Below are 7,612 nucleotides of genomic sequence, written 5' to 3' on the forward strand. Positions count from 1 at the left end.
ATGCATGCATGAAAACAGACGTCTTGTATTCATTTGAGGATACATCAGATAAGGACTTGTCCGAGGGAGGGGGCATTGAGGAAAGGTTCATTAATGGGGGATCACTAATGATGGAATTATTGAATTGAATTGCCATTTTTTGTTAAAACAAAAATAAACATAAAACAAGACAACATTGCAGGGTTGGGTACAGCATTGTCCGTCCAGTCTTCATTGTTCATTAGTGTTGTCCTTATTTTCCCTCCCTTTTTTCAATGTATCAATGAATCGGGTCACCTGTATTCTTAATCGAAATGTGGTCCTCTCCGCAACAAATAATTACTCCATATTGCACTTCCACTGCTCCACATCGGGGGGCTCCTGTGTAATCCATAACCGTATTAGTTTTTTTGCCAGCCGTTAGAATAATTTCTACCAGGTATTCATCATTTATCCTGTTTGATTCCTCAAATAGAACGCCTTGAATGTGTTGGGTATCCCACAATTTTCTTTAAACCAAAGCATAATTTGTCCAGTCATCTTGTATTTTCAGACACAGCCAACGTGGATGCACGTGGTCAACGTCTTCCTCTTCACATGCTCTCCAGCTTGTTTGTGAATCTCCAGAAAACTTTTCCTAATTTTAGGAGGTAATAGAAAATCTTCCATTTGAATTTCCTCTATATTGTCTATATTGTCATCGATACAATGTTAAGATACATTGTACGCATTAAGATTAGACATGACACTCCAGTGTAAACATGTAATAAAGGGTTTAAAGAGAACAATAAGATAAAAGACCGCCAGGACAAATAGGCTACCGTATTTTCACGACTATATGTAGCACCTAAAAACCTTATTTTTTTTCAAAGGCTGACCATGCGCCTTATATTTGGATCAATATTGAGTCGCAAGGTCTCGCAACTACTAGATTTTCCCCCAAAGGGAAAGTAGTATGCGGTGTATGCTGGCATATATATATATATATATATATATATATATATATATATATATATATATATATATATATATATATATATATATATATATATATATACTGGCCTTTCATTTCCCAACCAATGTGTCAATCATCATTTGAATCAGTCACTATTGGCTAAATATATTCGAAGGTAAAATAGGCGGGTCCCTTTTAGTATTTACAGGCTCGCATAGGCTAAAGCAGGGCAAAACAAAGCCTGCAATTGGTGGAAAAAGATGTGAATCACATATTTGGTTGCTCTATGGCCCGGACAAGACATTTTTTTACTAGTCTGTATTTGTAAATAGGAATTATGGGGCTCAGCAGACAGCTAGCAACAAGCAATGTCCATTGATGTAGATGCTTCTCAGCTGATTTTTTCTTTTGTTTGTCTAATTGCGTGTTTTGGAGTGTGTAAATATTTCACGCTGTTGGGTTTACTACACTCACAAATGTAAGAAGACCATGGTTGTGTATCATTATTGAACATGATGGCTGCAAGATGACTTTGATGAGCTACCCCGGCTTTATATTTTCCCAGTATCTTGCTTCAGACTGATCTTGGTGTTTCTGTGATGGACCTGAACCATGTCAACGTCTGCATCGACCAGCCGGCAGAGATGAAAAGCTGCGTCGTTGCAGTTATGGACTTTTTGGACTATTTTACACGCTTGAGGTGTCTTTGCTGTCATGAACTTTCTGGACAAATTTCAACATATTACTGATGTTTTCTTTTATTGATGTTCAGTATGTTTTGTGTACTGTTACCCAATACTAAATCTATTGCACCATGGTCATCCTGGAAGGGGGATTACCACTTATGAGGCCCCTTTCAAGGTTTCTTATTTTCCTCATTCTGAGGTTTTTAAGTTTTTGTATTATACTGTTACTGTAGTGGCATGTTGGTTTAAGATAAGGGATTGGTGTAATTGTAACCTGTGCAGTCCTTTGAGACATCTTATGATTTAGGGCTATACAAAATGTGACTTGAATTGACTTTTGGTGAGCAGAAGAAAGCCAACAATTTTCTAGGCTGTGTTGATTACTCTCTGTATCTTTGATTTGTTTTTATCAGTCAAGAAAAGAATGTGAAAATATATATATTTTTTATAATTATGAATATTAACTCGACTCTGCCTCTCATAAAAATGCTCTGGAACTATATATTGGGTTGAACTGAAGGTTATTCCATTATAAATAGGGACTACTCGACTGCAGCGTTGTGCAGTGAGGTTCTTGTGTAGTGGGAACAGTTCAATTAACAAATAAACGAACCTTCGTCCATACAACGAGAAAAATATGACTGGATGCCTTGACTTGCAGTTAGCTACTAATATTATCATTAATTCTATTGCTTGGGACTGAGGTGTGTACCAAATCCAAATCCTTGGTCTCACTATCAGCCTCTGCTAGAGGCAAGATAATTGTGTGCCTCACTCCACATCTATATATATATATATATATATGGGCAGCACGGCGGCGCAGTGGTTAGCGCTTGTGCGGCACAGTTCATGTCTCGGGAACCTGTCGTGGGTTCAAATCCAGCTCCAGACTTCCTGTGCGGAGTTTGTATGTTCTCCCCGTGCTTGCGTGGGTTTCCTCCGGGCACTCCGGTTTCCTCCCACATTCCAAAAACATGCATTTCAGGTGAATTGGCCGGTCTAAATTGTCCCTAGGTGTGAATGAGCGAATGAGCTGTCTGTCCCTGTGTGCCCTGTGACTAGGTGGCAACCAGTTCAGGGTGTCCCCTGCCCACTGCCTGGAGATGGCTGGGATGGGCTCCAGCCCCCCCGCGACCCTAATGAGGATAAGCGGTATGGCTAATGAGATGAGATGAGATATATATATATATATATATATATATATATATATATATATATATATACATATATATATATATATATATATATATATATATATATATATAGGCGGGTCCTATATATATATATATATATATATATATATATATATATATATATATATATATATATATATATATATAATATATATATAGGCGGGTCCTATATATATATATATATATATATATATATATATATATATATATATATATATATATATATATATATATATATATATATATATATATATATATATATACTGTATATACCGGAGCCATATCATCCTAGTGGGAGGTGGCTACAGTCAAGAACACGTTCACATGTTTGACTCTTTCTGGGAGATTGATACCGTGGAGGGGATTCCCAGCCCCCTCGCTCAACTTAACTGATGTGGTGCAACATCTCGCTGGGAGCCATTAAATGACCGAACCCCCCAATTCCAACACCTAAATACTGAGCAAGGAGTCAACAAGTACCAATGACCAATGACTCGAACTCACTACCTTCCAGTCTCGGGGCGGGCGCCTTACTCCCAAGGACACCTAGCTTGTTTCACCAAACGGGTTTTTTTTAAAAATACATTATGGAAATTGTGAAGTTACTTTTAATGATGAAACAAACATTACGAGTGAATAAATATAACTCATCTCATCTCATCTCATTAGCCGTACCGCTTATCCTCATTAGGGTCGCGGGGGGGCTGGAGCCCATCCCAGCCATCTCCGGGCAGTGGGCAGGGGACACCCTGAACTGGTTGCCAGCCAATCGCAGGGCACACAGGGACAGACAACTCATTCGGTCATTCACACGTAGGGACAATTTGGACCGGCCAATCCACCTGAAATGCATGTTTTTGGAACGTGGGAGGAAACCGGAGTGCCCGGAGGAAACCCACGCAAGCACGGGGAGAACATACAAACTCCGCACAGGAAGTCTGGAGCTGGATTTGAACCCACGACAGGTTCCCATGACATGAACTGTGCCGCACAAGCGCTAACCACTGCGCTGCTATTTAATATATTTTTGATTTTACATTTCCGTAACGACAAGTGAGGCACAGCCAAAGGCGACACGTTGGAGACCTTTGGCCTAAAATAACCTCATATACCCCCGAGTTTCATGCACCCTCATTTAAGAAGCACAGAATTAGACAATCCACATACTTTTAGAGTTGCAAACCTCTTGCTCTTCAAAAAATACAATTTTGGGAAAAGTCCACTCCAGAAAAAAATGTGTTAAAAATAATTCTCATGCAGTCCCATTAATCGAAACACATTTTTATTTCTATTACTAAATTAAGACTCCTTGTGATTAAGGGCTATACAACTAAACATGACTTGAGTTGACTTAAAGCTTCCTGTTTTTAGTAAATTCCTCAAGGCTGTCCCTTTGTCCCTTGATGTTAAGGGAAAATGTACATCACACTTGATAAGAAAGCAGTTTCAGAAAACCAGTAATTTCCAAATCTCCTGAAGATCGGTCATTCCAGTAATATTTTCAGGAAACTTTGTCAGAGTTTGGCTGTTCCTGGAATTTAGAAACATATAAGCCTGCAGACCACACCGGAACATTAATTGATTGCAGCAAAGTTGCAATCATCGTGAATTCATTTCTGCATGACAGCATAATTTTTCGACCTCTTGTACCTTGGTGTGCCAGCAGGTGACGCATTGCACTCATTGATTCTTGACTCGTGTTTGCAGGCGGTGAGCCATATGGCCGTAACCTTCCACAGCAGCAAAATAGGCCAAAGAAAAGTCAACTTTGCTGAGCACTTGTGTCCCCAGGAGCCAAGGGCATTGTTTTGGCATGGACAGAGGGGACATGTCCTCACAAATATCGAGCAATCACTGCTTTGTCCCCACCAATACCATGTGATAACTTGAAAAATGCACTATGCCCCCATTAAGGGTGGGGGTATTCATCCAAATATCGCTTTTATCGATGCTAGGTGAGTAGTTTGATCAGATGGATAGTAATCTCCTGGGACCATTTTGACTAGCACAATAGTAATGCTGTTGGTTAATTGGAAGATTACACATTTATTATAACTTTTTAATCTAATCAATTGTGTTTACACTTTCTCTTCACTGCTGGGTTTATTTTTAAAATGTTGTACAATTAAAATATTTTTGGCAGGACCAGAACGGAGACAGGACCCACTTGTGTGCGTTTCTCTTAGGTTTATTGGGAAGAAGGAAAAGGATAGTACACACGATCCGTAGATCGCTGGTCGCTGGGAGCAGGTTGCTCGGACGCGTAAGTGGTTTTTCCGTGGCGAGCGATGGCGGTGTCAAGAGAGAAAAAAAAACAGATCAGTAGCCGGGACGGGGGAGCAAAAATCATGGTCGAGATAAGAAAAAGTTGTCGTAGCCGGGAAACAGACGGTAATCAGAACAGGAGAGAGTCAGGGTCGAAAAGCTTGCCTAGCGTAAGCTGAGGTTCGCCGACAGACTGACAACCGGTGACAGGAAGACGGGGGCATAAAGAGTGACGGATAGCCAATCAGCGTCCGAGGCAGTTGGCGCCAAAGGAGCAGGCTCAAGTGCCTCGCATCAGCAATCATGGCAATTTCAGTTGACTTGTTGACATTGTTAAACAGTATTTGTAATTTTGATATATTGCTGTTATTTTGTTTTGTTTCATTTTTTTTTTCTCCTGATTCTTCGTCCCTCTTGACTTTTTGTTCCGGAATAGTTATTTATAAAAAAAAAATTATATCGTTAATTGGACAGTGTGTATTTTTTGGACCACTAAACGATGCTGTACTGTGTAGTGAAAAGCACAAGGAAAAATACCAACTACAGTGACATAAATCACCATGTTTCTTGTCTTTTTCCTCAGCCTGTTGGAGGTTTTGAGTACCCGGAACAGGAATATGGCCGACAATGATGTTAGCGGATAGGTGAGGCTCATGATATGTCAAATAAATGCACATTTCTGAATGTAGATTCATATGACAGTTCCTGTATTTTTACTTATAATTCAAACCAATATTGTTTCCTTTTTAACTAATGATTTTTTTCCCACTAGGAGGCACTAAATAGTACATAGTCTCCCTTTAAAGTTTGCATTGTGGCTATTTAATTAAAAACAATCCCTAAAATCTTTTTGCTGTGTTTTTCGTAATTATAAGCTAACACAAGGGTGGAGAGGTTCAATTATTCAATGATCATGAAATTTCCAGGAAAAGGTATCAGTATAAGATAGGTATCAATCAATACCAGCTTGTATTTACTAAGATCAGATTCATCCAAAATTGCAAGTATCACCCACCCTTAGTTCCAGGCATCTTCGAGCAACAATTGATTAGTTCTCACAAATATTACGTGATCTAGTAAAAGAATATGCTATTTCCCCTACAATGACAAGACCAAACTTGTGTCCTTGGCCTGGAAAGATAAAATACAAAAACAACAGAGAATCTTCCCCCAGAAAATCATAGGAACAGAAGTTTGGAAATGAAATGGATTTACAGACAACAACAAAAAAAATACTGAGAGAAGGTCAGTAAAATAAAATAATAAAAAACAGAGAACAAAACGTGCTAGCAAAAGGTTAGGAGAGCAGTCACTAAGTAACGAAGTAAAAAAAACAACTTCACACCCAGTGAGATAAGAAAGAACTCGACAAAATTAAACAAAAGGTGATGTTATAGGAATAGTCAAGTCAAGTCACATTTATTTGTATGGCCCTTAATCACAAGATGTATCAAAGTACGGCACAGGATTACAATGACACCATCCCCTGATCTTAAACCAACATGTGGGAGAGGAAAAACTCAAAATCTTGGCACGAGGAGAATAAGAAACCTTGAGAAGTGGTAATCCCCCTTCCAGGATGACCAGGGTGCAATAGATTTAGCATTGGGTAACAGTACACTCAACATAATGACCGTCAATAATAGAAACAATAGGTAATATCTTGAAATTTGTCCAGAAAGTGCATGACAGCAACGATGCCTCAAGCCTGTAAAATAGCCCAAAAAGTGTGCTGGTCGATGCCGGCATTGACATGGTTCTGGTCCAGATGCTGGACTGCTGACTCCTCTCAAATCGTTCTCGTATAACCACCAGCCATGCAGTCGGAAAAAGACAGGAAAAGAAAAGTATGAGGTAGGCATAAATCATTAACTATTGAATAGAAGTGAGTCTTAAGTCTAGATCTAAAAACCTCCGAAGGCAGACTATTACACAGCACCGGGGCTCGGATGGAGAACCCTCTCAAGCCTGCAGACTTCTTCTTGGCTCTTGGAGTCACAAGTAGACCGGCATTTTCCGAGCGGAGGCTCCAAGCAGGAACATAGGGGGAAACCAAATCAGAGAGATAAGAGGGCGCAAGTCCATGCAAACATTTGTATATTGAAGGATTTTATACATTTGACTATAACGGATTTTATACATTTGACCATAAAGGATTTTTATACGATTGACTCATAACGCAATGAAGATTTTCATTGAGTGGGCTTTAATTCAATGACAGGGCAGGCAGTTCCAAATGCATAACATTTTGTCTAGTTCTGTTGATAACAGGACGCGTGAGTGTGCTGACACAGAATGTTCCAGACATCAAGATGCTTGTCTATGAGATTGTGAAGCCCACGTTGGGCTTCCTTGGCACGCCCATGGGAGTAGCCGGCACACCATTATGCGGGGAGAAGATGGCCAATAGGAAAAAGCTAAAGGACTGGAGAAGAAGGCTACACACTGATTCTAACATCGCTAATTCGGCCGTTTTCGATGGAGTACACTTAGTTAAATCCTTAGGGAAAATAAAACTGCCCCCGTGTGGAAAT

This window comes from Urocampus carinirostris, chromosome 6 (genome assembly GCF_059441175.1).
Source record: "Urocampus carinirostris isolate Australia breed hairy pipefish chromosome 6, RoL_Ucar_1.0, whole genome shotgun sequence".
NCBI classification, from domain to species: domain Eukaryota; kingdom Metazoa; phylum Chordata; class Actinopteri; order Syngnathiformes; family Syngnathidae; genus Urocampus; species Urocampus carinirostris.